This window comes from Pteronotus mesoamericanus, unplaced genomic scaffold (assembly GCF_021234165.1).
Source record: "Pteronotus mesoamericanus isolate MK-2021 breed Mesoamerican mustached bat unplaced genomic scaffold, CSHL_Meso_final contig_180, whole genome shotgun sequence".
NCBI lineage: Eukaryota > Metazoa > Chordata > Mammalia > Chiroptera > Mormoopidae > Pteronotus > Pteronotus mesoamericanus.
The window spans coordinates 7,574,740-7,591,701 of record NW_026555076.1 but is presented as its reverse complement, the minus strand read 5'-3'; positions in this window follow the sequence as shown (position 1 = coordinate 7,591,701).

The following is a 16,962-nucleotide window of genomic DNA, read 5'->3' as shown; positions in this document are numbered from 1 at the left end:
CTTGTCTCTATTTTTCCCCCTTCACTACTGCTCCCAAACAAACAAACAAAAAGATTATTATCTTTCAAGAGTACATCTGAAAACAATCTCCACCATATTATGTGAAGAATTTTTTATATTATTGGAGTAAATGTTTAGAAATTTGAAAGGCTTGACAAGATCATGACAAAAGAGACAGAAATATAGTTGTTGTTTGGGAAAAGTGATTGCTTCAGATGACAGCTAATCTTGAAGTTTTCAACAGATACCTATCAGCTTTTTAAAATTTTTAATTTAATAATAATAATATAGGGATTTACCATGTTTGAAACACATAATTCAATCAAACATTTAATCCTTTGTTTTAACAACAGAAAGGAGATATTATGATTAATATTACCATTTGCATTCTACAGATGAAGAAATTGCAGACCTGCGCTCGACCGCATGCTCTAGCTGACAGTCAGAGTCCTAAGGCTGGTATCAGGCTTCAGGGCCTCACTCCTGGTGGCCTCTCCACAGCTGCATGAGCAGCAGCATAAGGGAAGACCAGGCAGCATTCCTTTTTAATTTTGATTGATGATTCTTATCAGAGAACTCCATTACCTAATCTTGACAGTTAAATAAAGAAGATATAGAATGTTAAGTGTTGTCCATTTTTACATTATTAATAGACCAAAGGACAGATTTGACTGTGAAATCTCTGATCATCTTCAACTGTCTAAATTACTTCAGAATAAACCAAGCATATATTGACTAACTAGGAATAGGTCAATAGCAGCTGTAGAGTAGAAATTACACCATCCAACGATCCATGTTATATCAATATCTGTGAAAGAGTTAGACAATGCTGTACACATTCTCAGAGCTGTTCTGCTACAGCCCTAGAATTGCTCTTTATCCAAATCAGCTGGGAACACAGTCAGCAAAGGTGGTAAACAGGTCATACAGTCTCCAGCAGCAGATGACTTCATGCCATGTACTAATGACATGCACAGCACAATAAGGAAAATGAATATCTGGCTAAAATACTAATGCCATGATATTGGATTAGTAAATAAAACTCAAGTAAATGCCTCATCTAGGTAAATTTGGAAAATTGAACACAAATGTTTATTTCTAACAGTTCTTAAACACACACAAAATTATAATTAAGAAAATATATTTAAACACACAGGGCCAAGGAAAATACAAGAAGGGATGAAGTAGATGAACAATGCCAGCATTTCTTAAAAAAGAAAAGCAACAGATTTTCTCTACTTACCAAAGCAGAGAGGCTGAAATCTAAGTGGGTGGGGCTGGGAGTGGTGGGCATCTTTTAAGAATTTAAGTCACAGAGTCCCAGGGAGACTTAGCAATTGCCATCACTAAGTACTTTGTAAAGTGGTACTGAAGCGGTGTACCTGAAAAGGGTAAATTGTTTTATCTTTACAAAAGAAGTTAGACACTACTGTCCTCTCTCCCCCAAGAGTTAATTGCTCCATCTACACTCTAGGAGAATGCAGGAAGTTTATTTCTAGAAAGCTTGAAAGAGAGAAATCAAGGTCAGGTATATTAAAGGTCAGAAGTAATGTGCTATGATGTAAACAGATAAAATGAAAGATTGCATAGTGAATAGCGCCAACTCCTGGTTTCCTTGCCAACTAGGCTTCAAGCATGCTGATAGCCAGGCTAATATCCTTCTAGAAAGAAGATTTAAACATTATTTTCCTATAAAAATTAATTAGCCCAGGAGGAAAATTCTAGAAATAAATACATAGTGTTGGGAGGAGGGCAATAAATGGTAGAATCCCTACCATTTTAGTAGGATATTGTACAGTAGACATTTTTTATACTTAAAAGTTTCTTAATCTATTGTGTGTGTCATCTTAAATATCAGCAAAAATTCAATCTTCCTGAGATTATTAATAAAATCTTCCAAAACAAAAATAAGAGAGCCAAAGCTTATATTAAGAAAAAAAAATCAATGGTAAAAAAAGACCACACAAGTAGCAGAATATAATTATATATGTATGTGAATATACATGTGTATATACATATACATGCACATATATTCCTAAATATATTATATATGTATTTTTATATTAATATGTAATATAGAGAGAAAGTTCTTAGAGTAATTAGACAAACTATTCCACCTGAGGAACTACAACAGAAAAATGTAGAGAACAAGTAATTAAAATATTGTGGATTAAACCTTAAAAAGGCTATTTTTAAAAAATTACTGAGATAGTAAAAGATAAAATTAAAATACTAGCATTGAAAACATAACAAAGATGAAAAATAGGATTTATAAAAAGTAAAGAATAAACCAAGTGTTTCCAACAGCTTTCTCAAAGTAGTTACAAAGGAGAAAAAAATATGCTATCAATGTTGAGGAGAGTTTTATATAATATATATTTCTAGAAAATTCCTTAAAATGAAGAAAGTTTTGTTTACAGATTTTGATATTTTCTTATTATATTCATCTTACAGTTATAGTCAGCCTAAGCTATTTAAGTACCAATCAAAGATTGCTGTGAAGTTACTTTGGAAATAGAAGTTATATACCTAATCAGTTGACTTTAACTAAAGGATTTTATTGGATAACCTGAGTGGGACTGACTTAATAAACAAGAGAAGGAAATTCCTCCCATGCTTAATAGTTTATGATTTCCCTTTCTTATTTTCCCTGTGGAAGTGGGACTTACTTATCCAGGCCCCTCAGTAGAATAAATATTTTTATAATAATACGCACATATGTGGGTGTGTGTAGATATGCATAAATATCTCTCCTACTGGTTCTGCTTTTATGTTTGTACCATGGCTAAAACACAGATCACTGATTGGGCTAACTTAGAGAATATATTAATAGTATAATAAACACCCTCATCAACAAATGTCATTAGAATATTGCAAAACAGCAGGGGAAAGGGAAAAAAATCAAAAAAGAGAAAAAAGGAGAGGGGAAAATGTTGCATATACACAGGTTCTCAGGGATCAAAATAGCATTAAATTTTACAACAATAATATTAAAATGTAAGATATGATAAAAAGATATCTTTAATTATCTGACATAAAATTATTTACAAATGAAGATTGCACGGTCTGTGTTTTAGGTTGAATAGGGTCACCCTAAAATTTAGGTTTTGAAGTCCCACCCCCAGTATCTTAGAACATGACCTTATTTTTAAAAAAATATTATTTCAGATGTAACATTAAATTGAGATGAGGTCATGACTAGTGTAAAGTGGGCCTCTACTCTAATATGATTGATGTCCTTATAAGAAAGGAAAATCTGCACACACACACACAATGATAACACTATATGAAGATAAAGTCAGAGATCAGGATGATGCTTCTATAAGGCAAGGCACACAAAAGATTGCCCCAAAACCACCAGAGGCTGGGGGAGGGACATAGAGAGTATTCTTCTCACAGACTTCGGAGGGAACCAACACAGATAACACCTTGTTCTTAAATTTTTTGGCCTTCAGAACTAGGAAATAATACATTTCTCTTTTTTAATCCACTCAGTTTGTGGTACTTTGTAGAGTCCGCCCTAACAAAATAAAGTCTGAGAAATTAACAAATAAGAGTAAGGTAGAATATAAACACTTCCAGAGGTTCAAGATCTCAAGATATTTGTTTCCCATTCACTCTTAGACACAAAGATATAAGTTAATAAAATAGAAAAATATCAAATACATGAGGAAAATTAAAGAATTTTCCAGAATGATGCTGAAAGTATATCTGAGGATGCCAGTTGCATAGTTGGCAAGTGTCTAGCAGACCTAGAAAACAAACATTTTGTTTAGGAGCTAAAGGACAGAGGACTCCTCCAAGATAAAAAAAAATGGAATAATAAATTCTTTGATGTGGTTAACCATATTAGAAGAGACTTATCCTCTTAGGAGACAATTGGGTGCTAAGAAACCTTGGCTAAAGAAAAGGCAATTATTAGGTTCACAACAATTATATGAGAAGGAAAAAGAATTAATAGAGTACAAAGTTCATCAATAAAATATTAACATTATATTGACATAAAATATAAATTTAAACAAAAATGTTTTAAAGATTTCATTTATTTACTTTTAGAGAGAGGAGAAGACAGGAAGAAGAAGAGGGAGAGAAACATTGATCAGTTGCTCATCACATGCTCCCCACAGGGGAAAGAGCCACAACCCAGGAACGTGCTCTAAAATGTGCTCTGACTGGGCATTGAAAAAGTGACTTTATGCTCTGTGGAACAACACCCAAACAACTGAGCCACATTGGGCAGGGCAATTTAAACAAAAATTTGAATTATAACCATATTTAAGGATGTGGGAAGAAAAAGTATGTGTGAGCATGGGTGTGAAAAAATGAAACTTAAATCTCTATTGTTCATTGCTGAAAGTCTTTCAATAATCTTAACTTTAGATACCAAAAAATTGTATTAAAAATTTGATGGTAGATACCTAAGAAAGCAATTTAAAGGTGTTTAAATCTCAGAAATAAGATGACGTGGAGGACATTTTAATTAAACCTTGGGTAATATTTATTTTTAAAAAATAAATTCATTAATTGAACATCAAATCTTTCCACAATGATCTTGCTCAGTACATTAGTGTTGGAAATCAGCTACTGATCTGTTACTTTTATTGCATGATTTATTTATTTAAAAATATGCTTTTGATTTCATTTTTTTAAGATATCCTACATTATGTTTTACTTGTATTTTTAATCTTTTGAGAATCCTTTGTACATAAAGAGTTGTTTTTTTCTTGTTGCTTTCAAGATTCTCTCTTTGGAATTGCCATTTAAGTTAGATAATGGTGTGATTAGGTGTGAATCCTTTTTAGAGTATCCTGTTTGGATTTTGTTGAGTTTCTTGGGTGTGCAAATCAATGATTTTTTAAAACGAATTTGGCAATTTTATGCTTACTATTTTCTCAAGCATACTTCTTTCTCCTTGTTCTGTGATATTTTGTAACTGTTGGTACAAATAATGGTTTCCTACATTTCTCTGAGATTCTGTTGTTTTATATCCGTTCTTTGTATGTTCTCTTCCTCAGATTGAATTATCTCCACCTATTTATTTATTAAATCTTTTCTTTTAAGATTTTATTTATTTTTGGACAGAGAGGGAGGGAGGGGAAAGAGAGGGAAACATCAATGTGTGATTGCCTTTCATGTGCCCCCTGCTGGGGACCTGGCCTGCAACCCAGGCACATGCCCTGACTGGGAATCAAACTGGTGACACTTTGGTTCGCAGGCCAGCACTCAGTCTACTCAGCCACACCAGGCAAGGTTATCTCCACTTGTTTTTAAGGTTGCACAGTTTTAATTCTGCTTGTTCAGATCTGCTAGTGAGCTCCAAAATGAATTTTTCATCTCATATATTTTTCAACTCTATAATTTCTATTTGGTTCTTTTAAAATAATTTGTTTTTATTAATATTTTGTTTTTAATAAAATTGTTTTCATACCTTTCATAGCTTCCAGTATTTCTTCATGTGTTTTTTCGTCTAGTGTTTTCAACATATATCAATTAACTAATTGAAAGTCTTTGTCTAGTAAGGACAAAATGTTGGCTTCATGGACAATTGTTGTTTCCTTATTTCTTCTCCTTAATTTCCCATACTTTCTTGTTTCTTTGTATAACTTTTTTTTTTTAAAAACTGGATATATTAAATAATATAATGTATCAACTTTTAAGATAAGATTATTCCCCTTCTGCAGAATTTCTTGTTGTTTTGTTTCTTGTTTTTTTCCTCCCAATTACTTTTTTACATACATACATGTCTATATATAAATACACACACACATATACTCACAGGTTTCAGCATAAGTAAGTCCTGCTTGAGTGTGGTTGGTAGGGTAATAATATGGGTGTAATAATTTATAGTTTTAATTTGAATATTTCACCTAAAATGTCATATGGTGTGCTTGAGTATATTGTTATGTTACAGAATTGTATGCTTATGATTTTATAATAAAAGATTTTGCAATAAAAACAGGTATCATTTGTGTGTGTCTAAGATTTTATATATATATTTATATGTTTATAAAGGATATATATGTATATATATATCCTAAGCAGGGTTTCTTTTTGTTTTATTGTTTTTTTTTTTGGTTTTTGTCCCAACTATTTTTTTTTATTTTTATGTTTTTGTTTTTATTTTTATTTATTTTTATTTTTTTATTATTAATTTATTTATTTTTTAAATACATTTGTCTCTGCCTCCCCCCCACCTCTTTCCCTACTAGTTTTTAGTTATATATATTTTATTGACTCACTGCTTCAGGCAGCAATAAAGATAAACAATTGCCCACATTTGTTTTTGGCAAACAACTGGCCACCAAAGGCTATTATTACTGGAAGAACTCCAGGTCGGGTCAAATAAAGACACATTCGCAAGTGGGATCTTAAAAACAAACAAACAAAAAAAAACAAGATAGGTAAAATTATGACAATTGTCTAGGAACAGAGCTAGTAAGTACCCCCTTCTTCATTCTGCCCCCTCCAGCAACTGCCAAGCTGCTAAATTTTTCCGTGGTGATAGGATATTGGTTCTCAAGACTACTGAGGAACTGATAAGAATTGGATTAGAGCAAGTTACTATGCTGTAAATTCACTGTTTTTGCAAGATTCAACTGTTTTTCTTGCATCGACATTCTCCAAATTGTTGGAAGACTTAGAATAATTTTCAGAGTTCTGAAAACATTGCTACTGATATTGTTTTCAAGTGCTCTCCTTGTTCTCATATAAGCGAATTTTTGGAGGCTTTTACTATAATATTTTCATTGATATTCTCTATATCCAGGGATTTAGTTTTACTTTCAATGTCACTGGTATTAGGTACCCATGCTATCAAATTCAGCAAGATGATTGACATATATTCTACCATCTCAACCTAGAAACAATATGCTTTTCAATCAAAAACATTCCATATAAAGGAATACAGAATTATGTTGTATAGTTGCTAGAGCCCAATGATAATACTGGTTCTTAATAAAAGAATTGGTAAGAAATTAACATGTTCGTGTAATGAAACTCTTGAAGAATTAAAAAGTCGAGTTACTGAAATAATAAAATATACTTTGGAGTTTCAAAGAAGCAAAATAAACTTTCTCTTGTGTGAAGACCATGAAGAGTTTGTGAAAAGTGGTAGTAAAGGAAAGAACTATTACATAACTCCTGACTGGGAAAGTAACTTATTTTGTAGGCTGCAATTGTTGATTATAAAAATAAATCAACAAGATAAGCCAAAGGGCAACAAGTTTATGTATATTAAACATTAATAATGAGAACAGCTTCTTTATTAGACTGGAATAATTTCTAGGGGGAAGATAGATTGTATAAATAGCTTGCAAAGAATTTTTTGTCACTTCAAATAAAAAATACATAATTACAATATTTCTTAGAAACAATAGACTATTCATTAACACAATGGAAAGGTTGTAAAAATATGGTCCGTGACATCCAGGAAAAAAAAAAAGAATGGAAGACGTCATATATGTGAGTGTTTGTGTATGAATTAAACATTTCTTCCCCCCCCCACCCCCATGCTTTAATATCTTTGGGCTTTGCTGACCTCAGAGGGGCACTGTCTCCTAAGGCTAACCATTTTCTAGACCGTTAAACAACTCACATGGGAAATGCCTATATGTAAACTAACCAAAAATTTACACTCCTAACCACCTTCTTTATTGCATTCCTACACTCTAAATCACCACCCACCTGTCCTCATCACCCCAGGATCAGGTACGGACAAGACCCTACGCTTCAGGGCCCACTAGAATTATTCAGAGTAGCCAATTTTAGTCTGCCTTCCCTTTCACACCCATTCCTTCTCAAAATTAATAATAATAATAATAATAATAATAATCCTCTTGCCCGCATATCCCCGTCATGCCTTCTGACTCCTGACACTGCTTCTGTGTGTGGCCTTGAATTGTGACCAGGAGCATAGCGTCTGACCGCTTGCCGCCATGCATACACATAACACAGAGTTGTGTAGAAGGAAATGCATTTTTATTAACAGGGTTCCCAGCCTGAGAGGGCTGGGAGCATTTTTGCTATGAATGTTTCTTTTCTATAAGACACAGAACTGCCCTTTTTGCTCCCAAAAAGACTGCAAACAAAGGCCACACCCAGAAGGTCCCCGTTATTGCTTATCTGTCTTTTTGGAGCTTAAGTCAGCCATGCAAACAGGTCTCCATCCTCTCCAGAGTACGCATTTGTGGATGTTAGGGTTGCCATCACCTCATCAACTCTCTCTCTCTCAGTGTCTGGGGTGAACTGCCAGATAATTCCAGACTGTCAGTGGAAGCCCTATTCCTGAGGAACTTCCCACCTCATGCTTCTGTGTGCTGCTGAGAGTCTCTGCGTACTGCTCTCAGTGAGGGAGAGGAATAGTGCAGGACCTGCATGCCCCGCAGTAACGGATCGTAGTGTTTCCAAAGCTGAAGCCAGGCAAGGCATGCATCCCAGAGTGGGACCCGGCATCCAGGAGCTGGTTTCCAGCTGTGCACAGACTAAGCCCCGTGTCTGGCTTCTATCTGTCCCCTGAGTGCTCCTGTCCATGCCAGACAAAGCAAGAACCCAAGAAACCAAGAAGCCAAGAAAGCCAGAGCCAAGCGAGCCAACCTCAGCCCACTCTCTGTTTAAAAGTTCTCTCTCTCAGAATCCCATGTGCAAGGGTGCATTAGGCTTTTTCAAAGGTGTGTCAGTGTCTGCCATTTTTGTCAGCTCTACACTGTTTTTGACCCTCTTCTGGCTGCCATTTTGCACAAAGGGGCAGAAGTTTCTCTGTTGTACACAGGCCTGCAGCGTCAGTTTGCCTGGAGTGGGGCATCCCATCCCACCCCCATAGCTCATACAGGCACCTAGGAGCCTCTCCCAGCTATGTCATGAGCAGGTGGGGTGCCTGAACATTCACACAACCACATGGCCTTTGTTTATTATAGTTTGACCCTGGATATAAGAAGGTTGTCATGTGGTTTGGGTGCACTTTCAATTTAGGCAACCATCAACACTTCCTACAACCAGCTCTCTGTAATTCCCTCCCTTCTACAGGAAAGGGCTGGCTCTAGCACATAGGGTTCCCTCAGGCTGGGGTCTGTACCAACTCCCAGTGACTTCTGACCAGACCTCAGTAGAGAGGGACATACAATCTCTCCTTTTCTAGGGAACTATGAGTAAAACTTCAGAAAGTCATTTCTGTATCTGCATGTCTTTCTATTATCTGATCAAAACAAATCCTGCAAGAATCAAGACGGCGGAAGAGTGAGTGGAAGTCACACTGACCCCCTCTCAGGACCAACCAAGAATTACAACTAAATTGTGGAGAAATCCCCTGGAACAGACAACTGAACAAGAGGAGCCTTATAACCTCGGGCAGAAAGAAGCATCAGCTTTAGCACAATCTAACTGGTAAGGAGTGCAGTAGAGACTCCAGAAGGCGGGTAGGGCGCCCACAGGCGGTGGCACCAGAAGGATATTGAAATGGCCAGCGGAATCCCCCTGAGAAGAGCAGGGTCTAAACCAAAAGCAAGATCTCTAGCCCACAGCATCAGAACCCAAAAAGTGCATGGAAAAGAGCCAGCTGTGAAAAACGGCAGGGTTGCTCTCTGCTAGAGACGGGCGGCTGGAGACGCAAAGAACCATTTAAAGGGCAAACTAATACATTTTTATTTGCAGCACTTACCCTGGTCTCTGGCAAAGCCAGGGGCAGAGCAGAGTGGGCTAGAGACACCTGAGGACAGACTGGGGAAGGAACCTTTGGGGAGAGAACCAAGAGAGTAGCTGGCGGGATCTTGGTGCTGACTCATTCCCATGAGGCAGCAGCCATCTTGCTCAGGCAGAGACCACTCCCCCCTGAGCAGCAGCAGCATCAGAGGACCAAAGAGCCCTGCCCCCAGGTAGGATTCCACCCCATCCTGTGCTGTCTAAGCTGCCTGCTGAGTGCATAGTGGCAGCCACAGACAGTAGATCCCTAGCTAAAGGGGGCACAGAGAGGTCTGGAGACACTTGAGGAGAGACTGGGGACAGAGGATTTGGGGAGAGAAGGGAGAGAGTAGCCGGCAGGATCCCAGTGCGGACTCCTCCCCCTTACAGCAGCAGCAGGAGAGGACCCAATAACCCTGCCCCCAGGAGGGACTCCACCCTGCCCTGAGCTGTCTAAGGTGACCTGCTGAGTGCAGAGTGACTTGATTAAAAGCTGAAGGAGATAACCAGGAACTGTAGATTACTGGAGTAAAATAAGCGAGTTGATGAAAGACAAATACCATATGATCTCGCCAATAAGTGGACTCTATTCAACAAATAAAAAAAATGAACAAAATAAACTGCAAGCATGGAAACAAGGAGCAGACTGAAAGAGACCAGAGGGGATGGGGAAAGAGGACCATGGTGGAAATAAAGGGAAGGGACTAAACAAAGAACATGTATGAATGACCCACGGACATGGACAAGAGAGTGGGAATTGACTGTGGGAGCAGAGGGTGGGGGTGGGATGGGTGGAGTGGGATAATGGGGTAAAAATTAACACAAATGTAATAGAATAAACATGATTTATAAATTAAATATATATATATATTATTAAACTTATAAACAGTAAAATAATAAAATCTTGGATACCCTGAAAACTATATGGTTAAATGGTTAAATGGTTTGTATATGAGTATAAAACTATATGGTTAAATGGTTAAATGGTTTGTATATGAGTATAAATCTACAGCCATCAAAACTGAGCTATTTACCTTGGAGTACATCATCTGTTCTCTTTGCATTTCCTGATTGTTGCTGAATTGTTCTTTATTGTTTGAATTTGATATATATTTGTTCTGTGAAAAATCATGCATATTCTTCTTAGAAAAGAGCTGTTAAATTTGTGTTTCTTAATATATATTTAAATGTTGAGAAAGCTTAATGGAAAACAAAGGATAACCCATGCCTTTCTGTGAATTATTCAATTTTTTATATTATAGAAGGAACTATGCTAAGTCACTTTGCTAGATGATCTTCTAAATGAAAAAAAATGTCTATGACAGAATGCTTACCCTTGGTGTCATGAGCAAGGGAGCATCCCTGAAGAGAGTCACTCACAGACATTTTTGTCTTTCCACATGCCACGTTTATGAGGAGAGAGCTCCTCAGTAAGCCAAAAGAGCCGCACACAGGTTACACACAAATTGGGGAGCTTACAGGGCAGAAGAGAGCAGAGCGAGTGTCTGTTGGGCACAAAGTCCCGGCCACTACAGTTGGATCAGTGGGCGTGGGTCTCATGCCAGGCAGCCACAGTGGCAGCAGGCATTCAGTGGTGTGGAAGTCCAGCAGAGCTCTGAGTATGACCCTGTGGCACAGCCAAGCTTCAACATTGGGGGTTGGAGGCCTGAGTTCTTATAACCCACTAGGGATGGAAGTCCCACTCATACTGGGTATCCAGGTGGAGTTCTTATCCAAGTGTCCAGACTTGTGGTTTTGGGCATGCTGGGCATTTTCTAAGGGTGTTCTTTTTATACCCCATTACTTCAGTCTTGATATAACACTTGACATGGCTGTCAAGACTGACAGTGATTTCATATTGGATTGTCAAAGGTGTCTAAAAAATCCCCTCTGCTCTTGCTCTGCATACTTGGGGATAGTATCAGGAGGTGAGGCAAGACTATAAATTATCAATATATCATAATAAGTAAAAAAACACAAGTGGAATGGAATGGACAGAAAAAGTTGAACAGCAAGGAAATCTCTGCGGAAGACTCAGTTGACCCAATAGGGAGATCTGAAAAAGGAATTGCTATTCTGAACTGTTTACAACTGGGCTAAAAAGGCCAGTTTTTAACACTCCTGTGTCAACCGGTCTCTGATACCAGCTGCCCCAGGAAGGAGATAATGTCTTTGGTGATGTGCCTATCTTCTTCTTCTTTTTTTTTAATCCTCACCTGAGAATATGTTTATTGATTTGAGAGAGAGAAAGAGAGAGAGAGAGAGAGAAACATTGATGTGGAAGAGAAACATCGATCAGTTGCCTCTTGTACACACCCCAACTAGGAATCAAACCTGCAACCTTGGTGTATCCCCTAACTGGGGGTTGAACCCACACCATTTCTGATGTATGAGAGGACAGTCTAACCAACTGAGCTATCCAGCCAGGGAAAGGTGGCTCTCTTTAACTAAGAGGATTCCTAAACTGAGGTTACACTTGAGGAATGCCTGCAAGTAGCACTCACATCAGTTGTGCTAGCTTGTGTTTCATTCCTGAAAGGGAATCTGTGTAGCACATAAAATAGCATTCACCACACAGAGCCTTCCTACTTAGATGGGTTGCCATATAATATGATTTGGTTCATTCATGTAATTTTTTTTGGCCAAAGGATGTTAGTAAATCTGACAAAAGCAAGAAACACTTAAGTTACTGAGCTTCTCCTTTTGTTTCTCCCTGTGCAATTAATGCTTGGGCTTGTACTCTGAAGCTAAAGATAAAGGAGTGGCTGAACCAAGTGCTTCGAGCCACCCTAGTTGAGACCTACCTACATTAATGATAAGTGAGCTGACCACCCAGGCTGTGTGTGAGCCAAGATCTACAGAGCCACCTACAACTCCCTCAGCTGCTGACTACAAATTCATGAATGAGCACAGCCCAACCAGATGCACCCTGTAGATGTGTATGCTAAATCACTGTTTATCATTGTGTGCCATTGAAACTTTGTGGCTGTTTACTACTCAGCATTCTCATTTCATTAAATAACTGAAATATTAGCTAGTACAAATTATTATAAGAAAATATATTCCATAATTCATTTTGAAATTAAGATTGCTCTATGAAGTAAGATTATTGCATGTACACCATTTCAAAAGGAGTCTTTTTAAGAAGGACTGTAACTTAATAATGGACCTGTGGATATTTGACAGCAGTGGATGGCACAGAATGTGTTATACTTCAACCAGAATGTCCACAGTGCAGCATCATACCTGCTCTATATTTCTTTTTTGATAAAATTCCAAGAAAAAAACAATTCAGAGGCAGTGAAATATAAAGGATAGCATATACATAAAACACAGCAACAATTCTTAAGGTTCCTACATTTTGACTTGATAAGGAAATAGCATATTCAATGGATTAATTCTCAGATCAATACTTTTTATTTGCTATTGTATATTCTTGAATTTTTTTAGACAATTAGTCTTTACAGTTCTATATATTTAATTAACTCAATTATTAAGTACAAAAACATGTTATTGCAGTTTTTCTTTTAATTCAAATGTCAGATTTGTTTATTCTAGTTTGGGTGAAACATGACAGGAACTTGAAAAGAGTCATATCTTGAAAGGAAATTAGTAAATTAGTTTCAAGGATGCTGTTTTATGATTCAATATGGATCATTAAATTAAAAAAATAATCGATCAGTGCCTAAGTGTCTATCATTCTTTCAGATTTGTATAATAAATAACTATTGGGTATGCCTATAATTACATTTTTTTTTACTAAATTCCATTAGGAGACGGATAATTTTAATACTTTTGTCATTTGCAATGGTGGGGTTTGTAATTAAATGACCTGTTTATTCATGAGTCTTTTTAAAGAAGCTAAAATTATATGGCAGTTAATTCTTTAGTTTTAATTATTTGAACTATCTACAATTAAATTAGCCAATCACCTTTCATTTATGTGTATAAAATATTAGCATTTCATGGCATTATTTTTATCATAAAAAGGGAACATTTATTCAAAAGAAATGATGGGGATTCTGATCTAGAGTCCCTCCTAGAACTTTTTTGTACCATGTAGCCACATTAACAGAGACAATTTCTTTAAATGGCCACATTTATGTAATCTTCAGGAATCGATACTAAGAGATGAAAGAAAACTAATTTTATTTAACATAGAGATTCCATTTAGCCTCAATTTGTTTAAGTCTAGTACTTAAAAATATGTTGTGAAATCTTTTGATGATGTTAATGGTGATAATGATTAACACAATCATGATCTTTTAGCAGACTGCTTAAGATAATTGACAATTATACCAAATGAGAAGTTACCATTGCTCTAGGTAAGAAAAAGAAATAGCCTTTTTCATAAATTCTTAAATAAAAAACAAAAAAGACCAATTGTTCAGTCACATAATAGTACTACAGGGACTAGTTTTTTGTTTTATTCATTTATTTATTTTTTAGACAATGCATTTGAAAAGCTGAACACTCCACTATTTCTCAAGTAATAATCATTATGATATAGTCTAAAAACAGTTAAAGTGTCTGACTTTGTGCTCTACCTTTGACATTCACTTGGCTTATTTAAATTTGATAAGAAAATTTTCTTTTCTAAGGTACAAAATAATAGCTACCTCCAATGATTATGGTTAAAATTAATGGCTATAAAATATCTTATGAGCCATAAAATATTATAAACACACACACACATACACTCATATACTATATATATATGCATATATAACTATTGGTTATGTCCATAATTACATACACATATTTTACTTTGACTATATAGTATATAAAATATACTATTATTAATACCATACACATATACACACACAGTTTAATAAAATATTTAGATTTTTTATAGAATTTTTTTTAAGAATTCTCTAAACACAGCATTATATCTCATTAATCGCCACCCCTGACATGAAGGTCACCAGATCACAAAAGAAGCAGTTATTCTTTCAATTGCTTAGAGTATTACCAATATAAATAAATAAATGTATATAATAAGTATATGATATATTAAATATGCATTTTATATATAATATTATCAAAGTATTATTATGTAGTATTTACTATATATTTCATTATGTAATAAAATATATATCATAACATATATTTCCTCTCAATGGAAAAGATAGTCTCTTATGTAAATGGTATTAAGAAAACTGAATGTCTACATGCAAAAGAATGAAATTGGATCCTTAATCTTAAACCTCTCACAATGATTAACTAATCATGGATTAAAGACATTAACATTAGACCTGAAACATTAAAACTCTTAAAAGAGAACATAGGGAAAAAAAGCTCCTTGCCATTGGTCTTGACAGTGATATTTGAATATGACACTGAATATACCAGCAACAAAAACAAAATAACAAGTGGGACTACATCAAATTAAAAAGCTTCCACACAAAAGGAAACCATCAGCAAAATAAAGGCAATTTACAGAATTAGAGAACATATTTGCAAATCATACACAGGAAAAGGGATTAGTATTTAAAATATATAAGGATATATTAGAACTCAATAGCAAACAAAATCCAACTAAAAATTGAACAAAAGACATGAACAGACATTTTTCCAAAGAATATATACAATTGGAAACCAGGTACAGGAACACATGTTCAACATCACTTATCATGAAAGAAATGTAAATCTAAACCACAATGAGATATCACCTCACCTCTGTTAGCATGGTGGTATCCTAAAGACAAGATATAACAAACGCTGTCAAAGATATGTGAAGAAAATGAAACATTTACACATTGTTGGTGGAAATATAAATTGGTACAGCCACATGGACTATACATAGGGACTCCCCAAACACTTAAAAATAGAACTACCATGTAATCCAGCAATCTCAATTCTGAGTATATGTATGAAGAAAGCAAATTCACTATATTGAAGACTTATGTACACTCCCATGTTACTTGTATCATTATTCATAAAAGCCAAGATATGGAAACAATCTAAGTGTCCATTAATATATTAATGCACAAAGAAAATTTGGTGTATATGTAGTGGAATATTATTCTACCATAATAACTCAGTGATAACATGGATGGAACTTGAGAACATTCTGTTAAAAATAAAAAGTTCAACTCATAGAAACAGAAAAATGGCGATAGTGGTTGTCAGGGGAGGAGTTTGGGGAAATAGGGAGATATTGGTCAAAAGGCACAACTTTTCAACATCAGAAGTAAATGTTCTTGGGATCTAACATCCAATAGAGTGACTATAGTATACTTTATTATATACTTGAAATTTGTATTTAAACATTCTCAGCATAGAGAGAAAAAAAATAACTATGTCAGGTAATAGATGTATTAATCGTTTCACAAGGTATGCATATATCAAATCATCATGTTGTAATCTTTAAATACATATACAATTTTATTTGTTGATTATACCTCAGTAAAGCTGGAGAAAAACAAGAAAACTACTCACCCATCTGAATCTGCCTATACTCTGTCTTCCCTCTTTTTCCATAGAGAAGTTAATATTGACTGTGTTCTTTCTCTTCTGCTTTAAGACTTTCCTTCTCTTCTGGAAATAGAAATGTGGAAACAGAATCAAGAACTCTGTTATAATCATCTTTTGACTTCATATCATCTCCAGATATTATCTCTATTCCTCTTCATAAGAAAAGTTAATGAAAGCTTTGTCTATGGATATGGTACTAACTTCATACATCAGTCAGGGTTCACCAGGGAAACAGAACCAGTAATGGATGTGTGTGTGCGGGCGCGCGTGACTTACAGGGAATTGCTTACTCCATTATGTAAGCTAGCAAAGCTGTCTCTGTAAAGCTACTGCTTCCTTGTCTGTGCTGGAACTTGAAATCCTCAGGGCAGGCACGCTGGAAGGGAATGTCGTGACTAGGCAGAAACCCCAAGTATCAGTTAGCACTCCCACCAAAGACATGCTGGAATTCACGTGGCTTCTTGATGCCTCTGCCCCTGGTGACAAACACAATTTGCAGAAACTGGAGCCTTTGTCACAAAGCTAAACATACAGACATGGTTTGGGAAGCTAACGAAGAATTTCAGATAAAGTAGAACAATTGCATGCCCAGATGCTGCTTCTCACCAGTGAGGCGAGTCAGCAGATTCACAGCGAGTGTGTGAGCTGTGAATTGGCTGCTGCTTCCCTTCTGCCTTTCAAATCTCCCAAGAATATCCCTCATTGCTCTCTCTAGTGGAAACATACAATAAAAGAAATTCTTGGAAACGTAGTTCAGCTTAGCTAAGTGGGCACAATGCAAAGCCATCCCAATTCCCAATCCACATTCTATAT